Genomic DNA, 24,991 nt, shown 5'->3' on the forward strand with positions numbered 1-24,991 from the left:
TACAGAATTAATATATTTGTTGGTGCTGTCAACAATATCACCCAAAATATTTTCATCAAAAAATAACTGCCAGCACTGTAATGGTGTTTTGGCTTCTTTAGCACTGCCTATAACTCCAGGAAGACGTGTCACTATGTTATGAGATCTAGTACGAATACTTTTTGGAGGACATGTTTTTTTCCATTTAGTAACCTTATCTTTTCCAACAAAAAAATGAATGTTATTACTCACATTTTCTTCGTACATTGAGGTAATGTCTTCTTCTGTGTCAGTAAGAGCTTCTTGTTCATCGATCTTGTCTGACACATCATCATCCTCGGAATCATCACATTCGTTGTCTTCATCAGACAAAGGTTCTGCTAACAGTTTATACACCTTTTCAAGATCACGTGGGTTTCTCAAGTCATATCTCTTTTCTCTCGAAGCCATCTTCGTTCCTGTAGCAACAAAGAAAAAAAAGGACATAGTTATTTGTAGTTTCTGTTGTGTGTGCAAAAATATATAACAATAAATAAATCTCTCTAAAATAATTTCCATGTAAAAATGTACAATGGCAGATATACGAAAAACCAGATTTCGACATTGTTTTGAAAATTGAAAACTGCACCGTAATAATATATAATAGTGTTTTGTAAAACTTAATTTTCTTTTATACAATAACAATTAAAATGTAGGTGAATAAAATACAAACTTACCAGTACAACAATATTCAAGCAATGTGATAAATCAATAGTCGCATTGATCTTTACAGACCCATAAAAATGTTACGTGAATGGTCGCAGTGGGTCTCACAGACCCAAATGTAAAATATTTGCCTTGAACGACAAGTTTAAACTAAATGTAATGGCGTCAACATGTAGTTTATATAAGTGGAAGAAGGTACTGGAATGGTTGTTGACACAGTGCACACTATCTATGAGCAACAGCGCGAACTAACATGAGGTGGGGTCTGCCAGACCCGCGCGACTTTTGAAGGGTTAATAGTAAATTGATGTAATAAATATCAAGTTTTTTTACATTGTTATAAGATTTATTTCATATGTCGATAAAGAAGTATCACTTTAAATTATAAATAAACCAAACTAAAAAGTAGAAAATAAATTTTAATAAATTTGAATTAAGAATAGTGTAAATTTTTTAAATAAATATAATTTATAATATGTATAAAAGAAAAAAATGTATTTTATTTAAAAAAAAACCGTGGGGTGCAGGGTGTCAATAGTTATAAATATTTTATTAACATATATGAGTAGAAGGATTATCATTTCGATAATATCTTCAAAAGGACCCCACGCTTTTTTTTAAATAAAAAAAACATTTTTTTCTGATATACACTATTATTAATTTATATTTATTAAAATTTATTTTCTATTTTTTAATTTGGTTTTCTATTTAAAGCGTGTTTTTAGTTTTTTAAACTATTATTTATTTTCTACTTTTTTCCAACAATAAACATAATATAAAATAGTTTTTTTCTATAAACTCCACATTTCTTAGTTCATGTTTCATTGATGATCTATAAATTTTCAGCATTTCGCGAACCAAGTAGAAGTTTTAGCCTATTCAACAATCATTCGGATTTTCTCTCGATGTACAATATGTATCGTGTGCTACAGCTTCCATCTTCTTTACCTGTATGTTATTAATATTCTTAAAATCCACGAGTACATGACTCTATCACAGTTGCAAAGTAAACATCGCCGTAGCTATCAGGAATATTACCATTTTATGATAATGTTTCTATATATCTTTTGTCAAAGATTTACCACAATCTATGATCTTATGAGTTTCACATTATTCTATATTGTTTTCAAGTTAATTCTCATCATCTATAAAAGCTAGTGTGTCCAGTGTTATTAATTAATCCTTCAACCCGACTTCCCAAACACAATTAAATCATCGAATTATATAGGGAAAAAATCAAAGTTCTATTCACTTAATCTAAGGAACTGCATCAACCTTTCCTCCTAAAGTATAGTTTCTTGAGCGCAAGAGTCTTTCATTGTATACCATGTAGTGTTCTTCAAGAGATGTGGTATAGGTACTATCAGTTTTACACGAAAATCCATCATTACAATGACTTTACTAGAAAAAAAAATCCTTTCACGATTCCTTTCGTGTTTTATTAAATCATCACTTCGACTAAAATAATTACCACACATAGTATTTTCTACAAAGGACTCTTTGTTCAAGACTTTTTAACCATCATCTCTGAAAACAACCATGTCCCATCTATATCACAAAGTAAAAACTGGTCAGAGGAGATAGGGTAAACGACAAGTGCTTGTCACCCATAGTAGACCAGGGCTGAAGCCTTTAAAAATTGTAAAATGTGAAAAAAAAAAAAGTAGGATGAAACCCATTGGAAAAGGAAGAGAATATAACAAAAATGAAAGGAAAAATAATTTACGGGCGATCTGAGTTCGGGAAGTGGAAGGGGGTGAGTTTCAAGGGTAAAAAACTGTTTATCTCGATTTCTGTCAAAACTACAAGTCCTATGTAAAAACGTTAAATAGCAATGTTTTAGGAAATAAAAACATCTAAAACTTTTTTTATTTACACGTTTTTCACATAACCTCAAAATTTATGTGAAAAATTCAAATAACCACGTTTTTTGTTTTTTATTTTAATCTTTTACAAAAAAAATTTTCACGAAATTTTGTGAAAACCTACCTTTTTATGTCCCAAACACACTGTAATTTTTTGATTTAAAATATGTATTTTTTCACCTTATTTTGACTTTATATCGAAAAAGCCCCCTAATTTTCAATCAAAAATTCTCACGTCAAAATATCAGCTTTTTTTAAAAAGTCGGTGGGCTTTTTGTTCGTTGAAATCTCTACTTTCTGATGGTGTAAAAAAATATATACATTACTATGGTAAATGTTCTCCCAAAATGCATTGTGCATGTCTTCGACGGTGGATTTTTACTGCATAAAGTAATTTGGCAGAAAAATGAAACGGTGGAAGAGATCATGAATAAATATTCGCGCTACATAGAAAAACATTACGCAGCAAGCAGCTATATTGTTTTTATGGGTACCCCGAAATAAAAAATCAATTACTGTGACAACTGTACCAGCAGCTAATTCAACTAAAAAAAGAGAACGTAGTTTTAGAAAAACCTCTGTAAATATTCCAGAGTTCAATTATCAAAACCATACAAAAATACCATTTTTGCAAGAAAATTTTTTATTTAACGAGAAAAACAAGGAAAAAAAAATAAAAACTTTAATGAAAAGATTACAGTCACAAGGATTTTCCTGTAAACAAGCAGAAGAAAATGCTGATGCTGACATAATTAAGACCTCGATAGAAATTGCCAGAGATACTGATAAAACTGTCATTGTTGTGGATATTGATCTTTTGGTCCTTTTGAATAAATTAAATTCAAATATTCATGACATTTATTTTCTCAAGCCAAGTTCTGGAAATGAAAAAAAAATATTTTTCACGTCTAATAGTTTCAAATATGAATCCTTCAAACGTATCGTTGCATTTTTGCATTGAATTTAATAAATCAACTTTTTTACTGAAAAAAAATTGCAGCAGTCACATTTTTTTTTAGATAAAATCCCCTTTAAATCCTATCTTTAATATATACAACTATTTTCGCATGTTTTTTGCTATCTTTATGTTTTATGGATTTGTAATATTTTTATCAATTTAAAATGGAATCTTACGTTTTTCGAGTAATAATTAAAGTGTAAATTTTAATAAATAGCTCATAATTGTACATAATGATTTCAAAAAAAAAATCGGATTTGAGTATTTTCGTTTTTTTTTGCATTTTCTGAGAACATTTACCATAAAAATGTATATTTTTTTACACCATCAGAAAGTAAAGATTTCAACAAACAAAAAGCCCCACTGTTGCAGCACACGGGGGGAGAAGTTACCTAGAATTAATTGAACAAACTTCGACTCCGGCATGCTTAGTTAAACGCGTCAGCATACGCAGTAACAGAGTTCACGTACTGTGTAACAGTCTCACTAGGCCGCTGGAAGCCAAAATACTAATTTGCGCTTACACGCGTCGAAGTTGCGCGGAGGGCACAGCGATTGCACCAGCGATGTTTTTAATCTTTGAAAATATAAACCTTGAATTATGGTTTCTGTAAGATTATCAATGTAAGTCCCCGAGCACTTGCTCAAAAGAGCTCTCATGAATGCCCCGGGTGGAACTAGGTTCAATTTAGCGTTTCGCTCAGCGGCGATGCAAAAAACCGCTTTAGGGTTATGGCCTCCTAGGACTGGGAGTAGTTTCAGAGCCACAAAAAAAATCCTGGTTAAAGGAATTGGCGGATGACGGACTTACTTTCGGAGGGGCTTGCGCCAGGGGATTAGCAGGCGGGACGTCACACATCTCGCGAATTAACTGCACAAGCCGTGCAGGCAAATCCACCACCGTGTTGGTCGGCAGCACCGGGAGCCCATTTCCTCCAAGTGCTGAACTAGCTCGGCGCGGTGTAGACGGTAAATCCAGGAGACACCAGTGGAGCCCATGATCTTGAAACACAAGAAAAAACAATGAACACACCCTGCAAGCAAAGTAGCGCAGAGTTACAGCTTGCTCGAACCCATAGCTCACACATACTACAAAATAACGAAGAGTAGTGCGCAAGATGAGCGAGCACAAAATAAAAGTGTATTCCTCTTCAATTAGGGGAAATTGCAGAGAACTAAAGTGTTTTCCAGATATGAACAAGCGTCAGTAAAAAATATCACTTTATTCATATAAACATTATTAACAATGTTCAACAAACATGTCAGTAAACAGGGCAGTATCTAATAGATGAGGAAAACTAAACGCTTTAGCAAATATTTTAGTTTAGAAATATCAGGTAAATATCAAATTAGTTAAAAAAAACAACCAAAAGGCAATATATAAACGCCTTGACCAAATACGTTAATAGGGTAATCAAGCCATGAGGCACAAAATTTACCAAGGTTTACAAATACGTCAACAAAATTAGGAATACACGAGGCTTAGTTACACTGATTAACGTTATAGTGATTACAAACATTATAACAAGACTAGAAACATGACGCATAATGGAAAACCTAACGAGGTGGATCGGTGCAGTGGAGGGGTGGCATACATTCAGCCCAAACACGATATAGGCTCGCATTAAAGAGCAAGTTAAAGTTTCAGGGCAATGAGATAAACGATAAAATTAAGCAAGTAAGAAGGTATATATAGTAGGTCCTGGGACACCGGGTCCAGGGTCGGGAGCTGGGGAGCCACAGCGGCCATCTTGGATTACGTCACTTCCGGCGGCCATCTTGGATGACGTCACTTCCGGCGGCCATATTAGATTGCGTCACTTCCGGCGACCATCTTGACTATGTCACTTCCGGCGGCCATCTTGGATAACGTCAAGTCCGGCGGCCATTTTTTTTCCAGAACATTCCATCATTTTGAGTTTCGTCCGCCATCTTGTAAATCTTTATTTATTATCCGATTTTAATGAAAAAAAATTAAAATTTAAAAAAATAAAAATAATCAAAATTTTAAAATAAAATTAAAAAAATATTATTTAATAAAATTTTAATTAAAAACCTACGCATCGAACACCCCACTCCTCTAAATTAAAAATACATCATCTAGCACCCCCACCCCTCTGTTACAATAACATCGTCATCGAACACCCCACTCATTCCTGTTACAATTTTTCGTTACATCCACCATCTTGGAAAATCATAATTATTAACTTAGAAAATCAGAGAAAAAAAAATATACCATCGTTGTCTGCTAAAAGCAGCCATCTTATTTAGTGGAGACTGCCATCTTGATTTCATCTTATGGGTGTCGTCATCGGTTGTAGGTTTCTAAAGTATGTCTGTGTCTGTAAGGTCGAGTTACAATTCTCTACCAACATTGTTATGAACCTTATAGACCAAAATCCACAGAATCCATAAATCCACAAAATCCACAAAATCCACATAATCCACAAAATCCACAGTCATTTTGATGTTGTAACCGACATTTTTTCTTAAAGTCTTATCACTTATAGGTTTTAACTAAAATATATGTTATCAATACTATCGTTGTGGATGCGATAGTTAAAGTAATGATAATTAAAAAAAAACATTTATTACTCCATCTTAGCGCACCAGAAATTTTTCAGAGTCCTAACTCACAAACAATATTTTCTTCTCATGTTTGCGTACTCGTGTTTTAAAAGCTGCATGGAATTAGATATTTTTAATGTCTGCGTATAATTACATTCCTAAACAAGTTCATGTTTGCGTACTCGTGTTTTAAACGCTACATGGAAGCAGATATTTTAATGTCTGCGTACATGTTTTCACAACGGACATATACATCAAAAAACGGAAACTATATACAACAATGTCTCAGCATTGCAGATGATTTGGTTATAGTAATAATACTTAATAACTTTTTCTTCCATCAAATTCAATTAAATACTACTTAATAGTCATCACAGGAACCAGAAATTTTTCAGAGTCCTAACCCACAAGTAGATAAGTATCTCTTCTAAGTAGGAACATGTTTGCGTACACGTGTTTACAAGAGCTGCACGGAAGCAGATATTTTAAATGTTTGGGTAAATATCCACCCACCACCCCCCAAACACCCCTTAAAATTTTTAATAAAAGAAAAAACACACGGAGCTTTAATCGATCAAGGGAATATTATGCTACAAACAAAAATACCGATTCACATTTGTACCGTTTTAGATGTTCCCCTATCTTCACGAGAGAGACCACATCCAACACATAACCTTTTACGTTTCAACTGAATGTCTGATCGCTATAGTGTATTTATGATGCAGTTACAACACTCACCTCAGCCATTACCTACTGTCGCTACGAGCAAAGTCACTACGAGATGCAATTCATAACAAATGAAAATAGTATTTTTTAAAGTCGTAGCAAGAAGTCGAAGTAAATAAAATATCAAAAAATTATTTAACACTATTTACTTAAAAAACACACACTCCTTCACATCATCTTCTCCCCCTTGTTAACACAATACCATTCAGAAGGCGTTACTGACCCCCTTCACAACACCCCGCTCCGCAGTACTTTCCATACGAGCTATCAATTACACTGTCCGCACAACTATAGAAGCATCATACAGATCCAAAATCGATAATTTAGGAATAAGTGCCTAATATCCTCCCCCCCCCTGCATTAATATCCTCCACAGTCATAGTGGAGGTGTTCACAGGTACATCTGCGATTTCTTCCCTGGACTCTTCGTCTTCATCCATCGCAAGAGCTTCTTCCTGGCCACTAGGCTCCTTAAAGCACGCATAGAACTTATCCTCAGCAATCTTCTCATAGCTGGCACGACACATATTACTAGCTCTGTTGATAACTACGAATGATACATCCTAAGATTGCAATTGTTCAACTATCCCCACCCCTCTACCCTTTCTATTATAGTCCTGCTCGTGCGTGCCAAGCACACACGTCACTGACGCACGGCCTTTGACGTCAGCATACCTACCCCCTCCCCCCTCAGCCAGAACCCTCCACACCCCCAATAGCTGCGTCATTTAGACTGGTCGCCACGCGTCCCCAGCCACCTTATACCATTTTAAGCACCTTCGACGTACATCCCGAACTCTGGTAACTAGTGAAAAGTTTCAAACAGCACATGAATAAATACATTTTTTATATATTTTAGACATTTATTTATTAATCTAAAAATTTACAAAATTTCAAGATATTAAAATTTGTATGGCATCAGTAAATTTTATCAAACTGATTTTCATATTTATCGAATCCTAGCCACTTCACAAACAAGGGATCATCTTTCTAATATATCAATTTTTCTACTTAATAATCGCTTGGGTACTTGGTAGGCTGAATTTCTTCCCCATAGAATCCGCCACGTATCGCCGAACTTCGTAAATCTTCCAAGTAGTAACATCTCGGATGGTAATTACGTATTTTAACAACATGGAATATTTATGTTGACCATTTATAAATACACACAAAATATTCAATTTTAGCTCTAAGTTTTATTACGTCTAGTTTATTTGCATCAAAATAAACAGTTTACAGGAGTGAGTTATCTTTTCCATTAACAGGCACCATGACAGTTTTTCTGTATTATCTGTAACATATAAATCCACATATAAGTCCCTTTTGCTGCGAACTCCCTTCACATGACTTCCTTTACAGCAGGAATAAATCACTCATCCACCCATCATTTTATCTCTGTGAACATAGTTTAATTATTTGTTCCGAACAAGGCTACAAGACTTCTTGGCTACAAAGCTACAAGCTACAAGGTTCCAATCAGCTACGAGTCTATAATACTACCAGGCTACAAGACCACGAGGCTACAAGGATACATCAAAAACATATAGAATAAAATCTTGGTATAAAAATACCAACTCTGCAAATTTAAAGCTGACTGTAGATTAGAAACATCCCTGATATATATATATTTTATGCTTACTACAAGACCAAGTGGGTTTTGAACCATTACATATTCACCCCTGGCTACAGACTTGACAACAACATTCAATGAAACGGGCACACATTTGGATAAAACATTCAAATCAGTAGGATACGATATTTAGGATACATTAGCTAAAATACTAAAGGAAACGATAGGATCAAGTTCGAGCCGGCTACAATGCCTCCAACCACATTTGGTTCCAAATGATTTTAGTTACAATGTAGCACGTACCCGCCACAATTATGACTCTTCATTTTGTTAGTCATTTATCACGAATTTTACATCTTTAAGTTAGAAGTTGTACTACGAGAACCCAACCTTAGCTAGAAATTAGATTACAATAAATAAAACAAACTTTTTTATCCAAAGTATAATTTTGTTTTTCACTTTTATACACATGCAGGCAAAACAAGTTATTCTATGTAGAATGCATTTCTTATTTCACAAAGTATAGAACATATTTGTTTGGTATTGGGTAAATTTTCTTCATTTTTGCGAGGCAAGTAGTATTCTTAACCTATCCACCAATATATTAGAATATTTCCATGTGGTGTAATAAATCTCTTCAGCTTCCAACATCTTACGCGAATTTTCATTACTTATACTTTTAAGACCTCTCAAGTTCTTTTTTAATACCAGCCTCAAAGTCATTAAAATTATAATCACCCCACTGACCATCATAGGCCTAATCTGAATAATTAAGTTTAATAAGTCGTTTCCATCATTTTTGTCTCAACACTTTATCACAGTATTCGATCTTGTGAGCTTCAAGTTCTTAATCATAGTCTTAGTTCTTGTAAGCTTCAGGTGAATCATAGCAGTCTTCGACCTTTTCAGCTTTAGGCTGTTCTAAAGTGCTCTCAATTTCATGGAGGCGACTAGAACTTGGTGTAAATTTTTTTAATTACCCATGAAAATGCTACTTTCTTCGTTAACTTTTAGTTTCCAAATAATTAACAAGAATCATCATCTTCACATTTCTCGTGATCATTATAGTCGTCTAATGTTTTGCTACCATTTCACTTCCTTGCTATTATAGACACACCATTATTAACATTAACCAGCCTTGTTTAACCAGACCTCAAGGAGGGAAAGAATCATGTTACAAACGAGTGTTTCTCGACTGTACTTAGCCTTTTTAACGAATGAGTAATGGATATTTTTATTCAAGTACTACCTGATTAAAATGCGGAAAATTCTTATTTGGTGTCAGGAATTCACAATACAAACGGAGATCTCTCAATATATCCCAAGACCAATACAAAATATAAAACTCAATAAAAGATATATGACTCAAGAAAATCTGGAAGCACATTCCATTAAATTAATTTATTAACTCAGAATCATTCCTCTAAAAGAATACAGGCGTGTTTTTTACTAATGTGAACACACATTTAAAACACTAATACTCATATTTCAAACACAATTCATCATATTTCAAAAACATCTCAGCATATTTCAACCAATTATCCACTCAATTCACAAAAGTCGCATATTTCAAGACCAAGAACAGAAGTTTGAAAGATGTTTTTTTCTCTTCTAGAGCGACTCGTGATGTTACAATCATCTGGTTTTCGTCGATGCTATAGATGTTTATGCAGGCGCGAGGTTTCTGTTTCTCGAACAGAGGTATCTGGCGAAGTGGATTGGGAAACTCGTTGTTAGTGAAGTTGAACTTCCCCTCCAAGTCATTGTAGCACTGATTAACATGCTCAGATGCTCACCCGCATCTTACTTGACCAGAATTGCACACTTAAAACATATGTGCTCATCTAAGTATTTACAGATTGACCACCGCATATTTTTCTTTGATGCAGGTAGGTATTTCGATGTAGGAGCTAGCTCGAAGTGGATCAAGCTTGTTAATGTATAGTTGTAGTCGCTTAACACCAGACAAAGACCATCCGGACCCCTTTCATAATTAGTATTTTTCCTCTTTACAAATCTTAAAGATGTATTCAGTAATAACATCCTCCACTTCATGAACTGCAAAGAGTGGAACATTCGTGGTTTTGAAGGCCCTCTTGTCTTCACACGTACCCATTGGCTTTTCACAATTGCACTCAAGCACGATGTAATACTTGATAGGACCATCCTCTTCAATTTCCTCTAGAAGTTGGCTTATTAGTTTAACCTTGATAGAGTCCAAGTATGTACATGTGTCCTTGACAGAACTGGTATTATTTTCTACCACACAAGTCTTCAAGTTACCCCAGATTCCCACTTCTGCAATGATGAAGTCGTGGATGTTGGCCAAAACCCGCCTCTGTCACCAGCAATGTTCGGCTGGTGCTTGGCTTAGGTATGACTACAGGCTTAAGCGCGGCCATTCTCTGCTTCTTAGTTGATAGTGGATCAGGACCCTTGCACGCTTTGGTATGTGCTTTCAACTTACCAGCCCTGGCGAACACTTTAGCATAGTTACCACACGAATACATTTTATGGCTAGGGTTGAGACCGCAAGCCGTCTTCTCATAATGTGTGACATGGCTGGAGTTTTCGAAGGATTTTAAGCAGAAGCTACACCAGGTGACTGAAGTCGTGAGGGCAGCACCAGTACATGTTGTAATATATTACCGCAATTTATCACTGCGAGCAACCATCTTTCCACACAGATGACACTGCTTGAGGTCATGCTGCTGGTTGTCAGCACACTGACGTTCATAACGGTAGCAGTTATTAGCTGTCGTATAGGTAGCAGGGCAGAAACGACATTTCTGCATGATTGATGTCATCACAACAATCGGTAGTCTGTGCTCAATGCACGGAACACACGAAGGAAGCCTGACGTACGGAGAACTATAACAGAAGTCTTAAGAAAACATTGTAGCTACCCATTACATGAAAACGTTTGCATACATAACTTCAAACCTACAAACTACAGCTACAACAAACCAATCCTTAAGTTAGCTCTACCTTACTCCGAAAAAAATCTAAAAAATCACTAAAATTTTAAAGTACTGTAACTGACAAGTTACACAGAAGTAGTCAAAAAATATTCAAAGTCCTGAAAACTGGTAACTTTTACAAATTTTTAAGTAAAGAGAAGCATTTAGCTGAAAATATTCAAAGCCCTATATAGTTACATTTTCAAACAAAATATTAAGAACACAGAAGCATTTAGATCAAAAATATTCAAAGTCCACACAACTCCCTCTCCACACAAATGTTTAAGTACAGAGAAGCATTAAACTGAAAAATATTCAAAAGCCCGCACAGCTACATTTTTACACAATAGTTTTAAGTACACAGAAGAAGCTAGCAGAAAAAAAATGTTCAAAGTTCTGATAGCTAACCAAATTATTTGAAAGATCATATAGATATCTATCTACAAAAGGGGAAAAAAATGAATACACAGCCTCAAATCCACTCATTTACACGAAATCCAAAAAATTAACCCACAAACTACCACTAATCATACTACCCCTCAATATAACAAGAAGACCCTTGCTTGAAACCAACCAAACCTAAAAATTGTTACAATTTTAGCATAAAACGTAGCTCATGTGCAGGTTTTCATAACTTCTGAGTTTCGGTAGGTCTGTGATGTGTGAAGGGGTATGGGGTAAAAAGATGTAGCAACCATACAACAAGTATGATTAACCTGTAAAGCTTGGACCAAGTACAACCACTATTGGCTTTGACAATTAGAGATGGGGTCGCGAGGTACTTTCACAATCATGACTCATCTCTCAAAACTGTCTGAGAGCCTGAGCTATCCACAAACGTCTCAAGCAATTCACGGCATCGTGGATCCATGTGTCCGTCAGCACACAACCATTATCTACACACAGTTAAACTTCTACATGACAATACTTGACATGGTAAATGTTTTAGTTGTGAAAGGAAATAGTTAGAAAAATTGAAATCCAATACTTTTTGGATTCAGAACATACACATACATGTGTGAAACTAAGCATGGGACTTGAGCGAAAACATTAGTTGCTCACGAAACATTTTGTGTAAATAACTTCATACCCACAAACCCACAATAAATTCATAATTCATAGTGATAAATTATCAAACCAACCCACAACACCATCAAATTAATCCGCACATTAGCATATTGCACCTACCCTCACCACTCTTTTAATTCAATCTAACATAAAATCACTCAAATACCACCAATGTAAAAATTACAAGTCGAAAAATTATGCATGAGTTCAAGTATGGAGGTGATCTCATTATTATCAGTATAGGCTCCTACACAAAAAGAAACAATTAAATGTATCACCCCGGCCACCAAATAATTTAGACCATTCCAAGACACATATAATATCTCTTATGCTGCCATTATTCTGAAAATCACAAGATTCTTTGTTTTTAACACCAGATACATAGTCATTATCCTTATCATCTTCTCATATATCATCGACACAGCCATCATCATGATCAACATACTCATCCAGATTACTGTCATATTTCGTAATCTTAGGCGTCTAAGCTTCTTATTTGTCTTGAAGCATCCTTTATAAGTGTCCATCCATTCTCAAATTTCGAAGGCTCTGGATAAATGGGCTGAAACATATTCTCACTATTCACAATAATGATACTTCCACCATCTTCCTTAAACATTCAACATCCTTAATTTCAAGTTCTTTGTCGAGATCAGAAGAGCTACGAACATTCATCCCAAGGAATAACATTCATCAGTGAGCATAACTTTACAAGTCTTGCAATGTCTTTTTAAGCTCTCTCTTAGAACAAAATACCTGTCACACCGATCAAAACTTAACATTTTATATTGTTGCTTTTTCACATCATTCCTTCTCAATGTAAAACCCCTGTCACAATAACTACACCAGTGATCTTTTCATGACGTTAATAGCACCGATCCAGAATCCATATTAGTTTCTACGACAAATGTCAGAAGCAACCTGAAAGTTAAACGCAAACACTAAACTTAAATGGAACATTAAAATAAACTATCAGCGAGAGTTTATTCCGAATTTTAAATAATACATGGTTAAGTAGTTCCGCTTCTCACCATCATATTTTGCAACATGCTGATATAAAGTACTTAATTATTTATTTGTAATGAAGTAAACCTTATACAAAGTACATAATATTAGTTAAGAAAACATAAATGTTCCCCACATATGACTACAAATGTAGTCAATTCGGCAGCAAATGTAACCAATTTTCTCCATCTGTCTACAAATCTAACCCTGTAGCCTATGTATTCCGATCTTCAACCCACTTCGTTTTAGAATATGATGGGTGTATTCATACTGTTTATAAAGCTATGTTATTATATAGCATGCAGGATGTATATTTGGTGTTCGCAAGAGAAGTAAGGATTCGATAGGTCTCAAGGGAAAGAAAATCAAACTTGTGTTGTCCTCATAACAAGCTACCTTTTGCTTATATGTAACAAAATAGTGAATTTTAATCAAGTGTCATCGTTATTTTCATTTTTTTAAACTAACCGAAACTCTCAGCACATAACCAGTCACATGTAGAAATAATCTGACTACGGTGGATTATTACCACAGAATTCACTGAAAAATGCTATGTGAGAATCAATTTTATTTCTAAATAAGGTCACATTCGCCAGTTCTAAGAGTGAACATTATGGAGGATGTATACTTGGTGTTCGCAAGAGAAGTAAGGATTCGATAGGTATCAAGAGAAAATCATCAAATTCTTGTCAAGTAAAATCTTAAGCACACGAAAAAAAAATTCTGATACATTAATGTTGAAGCAAACGTAGAAATCCATCGAAATTTCACGTGAAAAAATAGGAGCACTCAGAGAAAACCATCAGGGAGAAGATGTCGTTTATAAACATCATAAATTATCAATTTTTTTAAAAAGTTCAAATTTAATCCTGCTTAAGCAACATGAGAGTTCTAGCACAAGTCAGCATGTGAACTCTTTGCTTAAGCAACATGAGAGTTCTGGCACAAGTCAGCTTGTGAACTCTTTGTTTAAGCAACATGAGAGTTCTAGCACAAGCCAGCTTGTGAACTCTTTGCTTAAGCAACATGAGAGTTCTAGCACAATTCAGCTTGTAAACTCTTTGCTTAAGCAGGATTAAATTTGAACTTTTTAAAAAAATTGATAATATATGATGTTTATAAACGACATCTTCTCCCTGATGGTTTTCTCTGAGTGCTCCTATTTTTTCACGTGAAATTTCGATGGATTTCTACGTTTGCTTCAACATTAATGTATCAGAATTTTTTTTTCGTGTGCTTAAGATTTTACTTGACAAGAATTTGATGATTTTCTCTTGATACCTATCGAATCCTTACTTCTCTTGCGAACACCAAGTATACATCCTCCATAATGTTCACTCTTATAACTGGCGAATGTGACCTTATTTAGAAATAAAATTGATTCTCACATAGTATTTTTCAGTGAATTCTGTGGTAATAATCCACCATAGTCAGATTATTTCTACATGTGACTTGTTATGTGCTGAGAATTTCGGTTAGTTTAAAAAAATGAAAATAACGATGACACTTGATTAAAATTCACTATTTTGTTACATATAAGAAAAATGTAGCTTGTTACGAGGACAACACAAATTTGATTTTCTTTTCCTTGAGACCTATAGAATCCTTACTTCTCTTGCGAACACCAAGTATACATCCTGCATGCTACATAATAACATAGCTTTAAAAACAGGTTGAATACACCCATCATACTCTGAAACGAAGTGGGTTGAATATTGAATACATAGGCTACAGGGTTACATTTGTAGACAGATGGAGAAAATTGGTTACATTTGCTGCCGAATTGACTACATTTGTAGTCATATGTGGGTAACATTTATGTTTACTTAACTAATATTATGTACTTTGTATAAGGTTTACTTCATTACAAATAAATAATTAAGTACTTTAAATCAGCATGTTGCAAAATATGTTGGTGAGAAGCGGAACTACTTAACCATGTATTATTTAAAATTCGGAATAAACTCTCGCTGATAGTTTATTTTAATGTTCTATTTAAGTTTAGTGTTTGCGTTTAACTTTCAGGTTGCTTCTGACATTTGTCGTAGAAACTAATATGGATTCTGGATCGGTGCTATTAACGTCATGAAAAGGTCACTGGTGTAGTTATTTCGACAGGGGTTTTACATTGAGAAGGAATGATGTAAAAAGTAACAATATAAAATGTTAAGTTTTGATCGGTGTGACTGGTATTTTGTTCTAAGAAATGGCTTAAAAAGACATTGCAAGACTTGTAAAGTTATGCTCAATGATGAATGTTATTCCTTGGGATGAATGTTCGTAGCTCTTCTGATCTCGACAAAGAACTTGAAATTAAGGATGTTGAATGTTTAAGGAAGACCGAAGATGGTGGAAGTATCATTATTGTGAATAGTGAGAATATGTTTCAGCCCATTTATCCAGAGCCTTCAAACTTTGAGAATGGATGGACACTTATAAAGGATGCTTCAAGACAAATAAGAAGCTTAGACGCCTAAGATTACGAAATATGACAGTAATCTGGATGAGTATGTTGATCATGATGATGGCTGTGTCGATGATATATGAGAAGATGATGAGGATAATGACTATGTATCTGGTTTTAAAAACAAAGAATCTTGTGATTTTCAGAATAATGGCAGCATAAGAGATTATATATGTGTCTTGGAATGGTCTAAATTATTTGGTGGCCGGGGTGATACATTTAATTGTTTCTTTTTGTGTAGGAGCCTATACTGATAATAATGAGATCACCTCCATACTTGAACTCATGCATAATTTTTCGACTTGTAATTTTTACATTGGTGGTATTTGAGTGAATTTATGTTAGATTGAATTCAAAGGGTGGTGAGGGTAGCTGCAATATGCTAATGTGCGGATTAATTTGATGGTGTTGTGGGTTGGCTTGATAATTAATGACTATGAATTATGGATTTAATGTGGGTTTGTGGGTATGAAGTTATTTACACAAAATGTTTCGTGAGCAACTAATGTTTTCGCTCAAGTCCCATGCTTAGTTTCACACATGTATGTGTATGTTCTGAATCCAAAAAAAGTATTGGATTTCAATTTTTCTAACTATTTCCTTTCACAACTATAACATTTACCATGTCAAGTATTGTCATGTAGAAGTTTAACTGTGTGTGTAGATAATGGTTGTGTGCTGACGGACTCATGGGTCCATGATGCCGTGAATTGCTTGAGACGTTTGTGGATAGCTCAGGCTCTCAGACATTTTTGAGAGATGAGTCATGATTGTGAAAGTACCTCGTGACCCCATCTCTAATTGGCAAAGCCAATAGTGGTTGTACTTGGTTCAAGCTATAAAGGTTAATCATACTTGTTGTATGGTTGCTACATGTTTTTACCCCATACCCCTTCACACATCACAGACCTACCGAAACTCAGGAGTTATGAAAACCTGCACATGAGCTACGTTTTATGCTAAAATTGTAACAATTTTTAGGTTTGGTTAGTTTCAAGCAAGGGGCTTCTTTGTTATATTGAGGGGTAGTATGATTAGATGTAGTTTGTGGGTTAATTTTTTGGATTTCGTGTAAATGACTAGATTTGAGACTGTGTATTCATTTTTTCCCCCTTTTGTAGATATATATCTATATGATCTTTCAAATAATTTGGTTAGCTATCAGAACTTTGAACATTTTTTTTTTTGCTAGCTTCTTCTGTGTACTTAAAACTATTGTGTGAAAATGTAGCTGTGCGGGCTTTTGAATATTTTTCAGTTTAATGCTTCTCTGTACTTAAACATTTGTGTAGAGAGGGAGTTGTGTGGACTTTGAATATTTTTAATCTAAATGCTTCTGTGTACTTAATATTTTGTTTGAAAATGTAACTATATAGGGCTTTGAATATTTTCAGCTAAATGCTTCTCTGTACTTAAACATTTGTAAAAGTTACCAGTTACCAGGAATTTGAATATTTTTTGACTACTTCTGTGTAACTTGTCAGTTACAGTACTTTAAAATTTTAGTGATTAGTTTAGTTTTTTTTCGGTGTAAGGTAGAGCTAACTTAAGGATTTGTTTGTTGAAGCTGTAGTTTGTAGGTTTGAAGTTATGTATGCAAACATTTTCATGTAATGGGTAGCTACATTGTTTTCTTAAAACTTCTGTTATAGTTCTCCGTACGCCGGGCTTCCTTAGTGTGTTCCGTGCATTGAGCACAGACTACCGATTGTTGTGATGACATTAATCATGCAGAAATGTCGTTTCTGCCCTGCTACCTATACGGCAGCTAATAAATGCTACCGTTATGAACGTCAGTGTGCTGACAACCAGCAGCATGACCTCAAGCAGTGTCATCTGTGTTGAAAGATGGTTGCTCGCAGTGATAAATTGCGGTAATATCTTACAACATGTACTGGTGCTGCCCTCTCGACTTCAGTCACCTGGTGTAGCTTCTGCTTAAAATCCTTCGAAAACTTCAGCCATGTCACACATCATGAGAAGACGGCTTGCGGTCTCAACCCTAACCATAAAATGTATTCGTGTGGTAACTATGCTAAAGTGTTCGCCAGGGCCGGTAAGTTGAAAGCACATACCAAAGCGTGCAAGGGTCCTGATCCACTATCAACTAAGAAGCAGAGAATGGCCGCGCTTAAGCCTGTAGTCATACCTAAGCCAAGCACCAGCCGAACATTGCTGGTGACAGAGGTGGGTTTTGGCCAACATCCACGACTTCATCATTGCAGAAGTGGGAATCTGGGGTAACTTGAAGACTTGTGTGGTAGAAAATAATACCAGTTCTGTCAAGGACACATGTACATACTTGGACTCTATCAAGGTTAAACTTATAAGCAAACTTCTAGAGGGAATTGTAGAGGATGGTCCTATCAAGTATTACATCGTGCTTGAGTGCAATTGTGAAATGCCAATGGGTACGTGTGAAGACAAGAGGGCCTTCAAAACCACGAATGTTCCACTCTTTGCAGTTCGTGATGTGGAGGAAGTCATTACTGAATACATCTTTAAGATTTGTAAAGAGGAAAAATACTAATTATAAAAGGGGTCCGGATGGTCTTTGTCTGGTGTTAAGCGAACACAACTATACATTAACAAGCTTGATCCACTTCGAGCTAGCACCTACATCGAAATACCTACCTGCATCAAAGAAAAATATGCGGTGGTCAATCTGTAAATACTTAGATGAGCATATATGTTTTAAGTGTGCAATTCTGGTCAAGTAAGATGCGGGTGAGCATCTGAGCATGTTAATCAGTGCTACAATGACTTGGAGGGGAAGTTCAACTTCACTAACAACGAGTTTCCTAATCCACTTCGCCAGATACCTCTGTTCGAGAAATAGAATCCTCGCGCCTGCATAAACATCTATAGCATCGACGAAAACCAGATGATTGTAACATCACGAGTCGCTCTAGAAGAGAAAAAAACATCTTTCAAACTTCTGTTCTTGGTCTTGAAATATGCGACTTTTGTGAATTGAGTGGATAATTGGTTGAAATATGCTGAGATGTTTTTGAAATATGATGAATTGTGTTTGAAATATGAGTACTAGTGTTTTAAATGTGTGTTCACATTAGTAAAAAACACGCCTGTATTCTTTTAGAGGAATGATTCTGAGTTAATAAATTAATTTAATGGAATGTGCTTCCAGATTTTCTTGAGTCATATATCTTTTATTGAGTTTTATTTTTTGTATTGGTCTTGGAATATATTGAGAGATCTCCGTTTGTATTGTGAATTCCTGACACCAAAAAAGAATTTTCCGCATTTTAATCAGGTGGTAATTGAATAAAAATATCCATTACTCATTCGTTAAAAAGGCTAAGTACAGTCGAGAAACACTCGTTTGTAACATGATTCTTTCTCTCCTTGAGGTTTGGTTAAACAAGGCTGGTTAATGTTAATAATGGTGTGTCTATAATAGCAAGGAAGTGAAATGGTAGCAAAATATTAGACGACTATAATGATCACGAGAAATGTGAAGATGATGATTCTTGTTAATTATTTGGAAACTTAAAGTTAACGAAGAAAGTAGCATTTTCATGGGTAATTAAAAAAATTTACACCAAGTTCTAGTCGCCTCCATGAAATTGAGAGCACTTTAGAACAGCCTAAAGCTGAAAAGGTCGAAGACTGCTATGATTCACCTGAAGCTTACAAGAACTAAGACTATGATTAAGAACTTGAAGCTCACAAGATCGAATACTGTGATAAAGTGTTGAGACAAAAATGATGGAAACGACTTATTAAACTTAATTATTCAGATTAGGCCTATGATGGTCAGTGGGGTGATTAAATTTTAATGACTTTGAGGATGGTATTAAAAATGGAACTTGAGAGGTCTTAAAAGTATAAGTAATGAAAATTCGCGTAAGATGTTAGAATCTGAAGAGATTTATTACACCACATGGAAATATTCTAACATATTGGTAGATAGGTTAAGAATTCTATTTGCCTCGTAAAAATGAAGAAAATTACCCAATACCAAACAAATATGGTCTATACTTTGTGAAATAAGAAATACATTCTACATACAATAATAACTTGTTTTGCCTGCATGTGTATAAAAGTGAAAAACAAAATTATACTTTTGATAAAAAAGTTTGTTTTATTTATTGTAATCTAATTTCTAGCTAAGGTTGGGTTCTCGTAGTACAACTTCTAACTTAAAGATGTAAAATTCGTGATAAATGACCAACAAAATGAAGAGTCATAATTGTGGTGGGTTCGTGCTACATTATAACTAAAATCATTTGGAGCTAAATGTGGTTGGAGGCATTGTAGCCGGCTCGAGTTTGATCATATCGTTTCCTTTAGTATTTTAGCTAATGTATCCTAGATATCGTATCCTACTGATTTGAATGTTTTATCCAAATGTGTGCCCGTTTCATTGAATGTTTGTTGTCAAGTCTGTAGCCAGGGGTGAATATGTAATGGTTCAAAACCCACTTGGTCTTGTAGTAAGCATAAAATACATACATCAGGGATGTTTCTGCTCTACAGTAAGCTTTTAATTTGCTGAGTTGGTATTTTTATACCAAGATTTTTTTCTATATGTTTTTGATGTATCCTTGTAGCCTCGTGGTCTTGTAGCCTGGTAGTATTGTAGACTCGTAGCCGATTGGAACCTTGTAGCTTGTAGCTTTGTAGCCAAGAAGTCTTGTAGCCTTGTTCGGAACAAATAATTAAACTATGTTCACAGAGATAAAATGATGGGTGGATGAGTGATTTATTCCTGCTGTAAAGGAAGTCATGTGAAGGGAGTTCGCAGCAAAAGGGACTTATATGTGGATTTATATGTTACAGATAATACAGAAAAACTGTCATGGTGCCTGTTAATGGAAAAGATAACTCACTTCTGGAAACTGTTTATTTTGATGCAAATAAACTAGACGTAATAAAACTTAGAGCTAAAATTGAATATTTTTTGTGTATTTATAAATGGTCAACATAAATATTCCATGTTGTTAAAATACGTAATTACCATCCGAGATGTTACTACTTGGAAGATTTACGAAGTTCGGCGATACGTGGCGGATTCTATGGGAAAGAAATTCAGCCTACCAAGTACCCAAGCTATTATTAAGTAGAAAAACTGATATATTAGAAAGATGATCCCTTGTTTGTGAAGTGGCTAGGATTCGATAAATTTGAAAATCAGTTTGATAAAATCTACTGATGCCATACAAATTTTAATATCTTGAAATTTTGTAAATTTTTAGATTGATAAATGCAAGTCTAAAATAAATAAAAAATGTATTTATTTATGTGCTTTTTGATACTATTCACTAGTTACCAGAGGTCGGGATATTCGTCGAAGGTGCTTAAAGTTGTATTAGGAGGATGGGGACGCGTGGCGACAGGTCTAAATGTCGCAGCTATTTGGGGTGTGGAGGGTTCTGGCTGAGGGGGGAGGGGGTAGGTATGCTGACGTCAAAGGCCGTGCGTCAGTGAAATGTGTGCTTGGCACGCACGAGCAGTACTGTAATAGAAAGGGTAGAGGGGTGGGGACAGTTGAACAATTGTAATCTTAGGATGTATCATTCGTAGTTATCAACAGAGCTAGTAAGATGTGTCGTGCCAGCTATGAGAAGATTGCTAAGGATAAGTTCGATGCGTGCTGTCAGGAGCCTAGTGGCCAGGAAGAAGCTCTTGCGATGGATGAAGACGAAGATTCCAGAGAATCAATCGCAGATGTACCTGTGAACACCTCCACTATGACTGTGGAGGATATTATTGCAGGGGGGGGGGAGGATATTAGGCACTTATTCCTAAATTATCGACTTTGGATTGTATGATGCTTGTATAGTTGTGCGGACAGAGTAATTGATGGCTAGTATGGAAAGTACTGCGGTGTGGGGTGTTGTGAAGGGGGTCGGTAACGCCTTTTGAATGGTATTGTGTTAAAAAGGGGGAGAAGATGATGTGAAGAAGTGTGTGTTTTTTTATTAAATAGTGTTAAATATTTTTTTGATATTTTTTTTACTACGACTTCTTGCCACGACTTAAAAAAATACTATTTTCATTTGTTATGAAGTGCATCTCGTAGTGACTTTGCACGTAGCAACAGTAGGTAATGGCTGAGGTGAGTGTTGTAACTGCATCATATACACTATAGCGATCAGACATTCAGTTGAAACGTAAAAGGTTTTGTGTCGGATGTGGTCTCTCTCGTGAAGATAGGGGAACATCTAAAACAGTACAAATGTGAATCGGTATTTTTGTTTGTAGCATAATATTCCCTTGAACGATAAAAGCTACGTGTGTTTTTTCTTTCATTAAAAATATTAAAGGGTGTAATGGGGGTGGTGGGTGGATATATACCCAAACATTTAAAATATCTGCTTCCGTGCAGCTCTTGTAAACACGTGTATGCAAACATGTTCCTACTTAGAAGAGATACTTATCTACTTGTGGGTTAGGACTCTGAAAAATTTCTGGTTCCTGTGATGACTATTAAGTAGTATTTAATTGAATTTGATGGAAGAAAAAGTTATTAAGTATTATTACTCTAACCAAAGCATCTGCAATGCTGAGACATTGTTGTATATAGTTTCCGTTTTTTGATGTATATGTCCGTTGTGAAAACATGTACGCAGACATTAAAATATCTGCTTCCATGTAGCTTTTAAAACACGAGTACGCAAACATGAATTTGTTTAGGAATGTAATTATACGCAGACATTAAAAATATCTTATTCCATGCAGCTTTTAAAACACGAGTATGCAAACATGAGAAGAAAATATTACTTGTGAGTTAGGACTCTGAAAAATTTCTGGTTCGCTAAGATGGAGTAATAAATGTTTTTTTTTTAATTATCTTTACTTTAACTATCGCATCCACAACGATAGTATTGATAACATATATTTTAGTTAAAACCTATAAGTGATAAGACTTTAAGAAATAATCTCGGTTAAAACAACAAAATGACTGTGGATTTTGTGGATATTGTGGATTTTGTGGATTTTGTGGATTTTGGTCTATAAGGTTCATAACAATATTGGTAGAGAATTGTAACTCAACCTTACATACACAAACATACTTTAGAAACCTACAACCGATGACGACACCCATCAGTTGAAATCAAGATGGCAGTCTCCACTAAATAAGATGGCTGCCTTTAGCAGAAAACGATGGTATATATATATATTTTCCTGATTTTCTAATTTAAATATTATAATTTTCCAAGATGGTGGATGTAACGAAAAATTGTAACAGGAATGAGTGGGGTGTTCGATGACGATGTTATTGTAACAGAGGGGTGGGGGTGCTAGATGATGTATTTGTAATTTAGAGGAGTGGGGTGTTCGATGCGTAGGTTTTACATTAAATTTTTATTAAATAAAATTTTTTTATTTTATTTTAAAATTTTGATTTTTTAATTTTTTTTAATTTTTAAATTTTCTTCCATTAAAATCAGATAATAAATAAAGATTTTCATTATGGAGGACGAAACTCAAAATGGTGGAATGTTCTAGAAACCAAAATGGCCGCCGGACCTGACGTAATTCAAGATGGCCGCCGGAAGTGACGTAGTCCAAGATGGTCGCTGGAAGTGACGCTATCTAATATGGTCGGCAGAAGTGACGTAATCCAAGATGGCCACCGGAAGTGACGTTATCCAAGATGGCTGCTGTGGCTCCCCGGCTCCCGACCCTGGACCCGGTGTCCCAGGACCTACTATATATACCTACTCAAGTATGACTACTTGTTCACAAAAAACTAGCAAATAAACCTATATCGGTGCGACATGAGAGGAAGCTAACATTACAAGAAAGAAAATAACATATCATCAAGGTGGGAATGCAAACCACAGTTAAATGTGACTGGCAGCATGGTGTGATACAAAATTACAGCCCATATCAAAGAACCAAAGGCAGTTAAGGCTTATATAAAATTTCGCAGTGGCGAGACAAGCTGAAAACTAAAGGGCTGTGAAAACATGTTAAAAGATGAGCACCACAGTAGGAGCAGCAGGCTGTTTCTGGGACCAATGTAAACATTGCCAAATGTAAACATTGCCCTGGGGGCCGCCATCTTGTTTCATGGGGGCCGCCATAGTTTTTCACAAGTTCAACCTTGGTTACCAGGGCACGCCACCGTCGCTGCCACTGGGGACCGCCATCTTGTTACATGGAGGCCGCCATCTTAGTTCAGCCTTTGGTTACCGGAGCGCGCCACCATCGCTCCGAAGGCAGGAATTGTATACAAAAAAACTGGGTGGTGAGGGGATTCGATCCGTGGGACGCAGCAATGTCTAAGTTAGGAAGCTGACACCTTGCCCACTAGACCACGAGATCAATTTAAGAAGAGTAGAATTAAATAAGGAATATATGCTTAAAAGGTAGCATACCGCCAATGTTTAAATTTCGAAAAGAAATAAAATACCACCAAAATATAAAATATGCTTAAGCCGCTATGTTTAAATTTCGAAAAGAAATAAAACGCCGCCATACTATCTATGTCTAAAACATTTGCCGCCATGTTGTATGCTTTAAATCCCCGCCATACTAGCTATGACTGAATGGAGCGCAATATAACCTCAAAAACCCGCTCACAGAGAGTGTGATGTTGTCTGCTGGGGCGTCACACACACAATGCGAAATAATAATTCCCACATTATTTTATATATAGATATAAAAGCATAATATTGTCTTTAAATATTTAAAAATATAAATTTTACCAATGCATTGTAGGGAACAGAAGCCCGCTCGTGTAACGTAAAATATGCTTTAGTGGTAGCACAAGAACAAATATCACTAGCTCTCTGCCAGTGGCATAAGCATAGTTAGGACCCCTATAGTTAACACGTAGCATTAAGTAATAAACATATTTAAAATAAAATTATAGGAACGCTAAGCTGCGGCACGATCGCTAGAAATAAATGTATGTATGTTTTCTAGGTAATAAAAAATAAACCATGTACGCATATAGGCATAGTTAAATAATAATAAAAACAGTACTAGCTGTCCAAATAGCGCTCTGCGACATGTAGCAAATAAGCATACATAAAAAAAACTCACCGTAATGCACCCCGCCCACCCCGGCGATGTGTAATGATAAGTAAATAAATAAAAAATGCACATAAATATAAATTTAAATAAATGTTGTACAAATGTTATGTA

The sequence above is a fragment of the Bacillus rossius genome, chromosome 8 (genome assembly GCF_032445375.1).
Source record: "Bacillus rossius redtenbacheri isolate Brsri chromosome 8, Brsri_v3, whole genome shotgun sequence".
Classification (NCBI taxonomy): Eukaryota; Metazoa; Arthropoda; class Insecta; order Phasmatodea; family Bacillidae; genus Bacillus; species Bacillus rossius.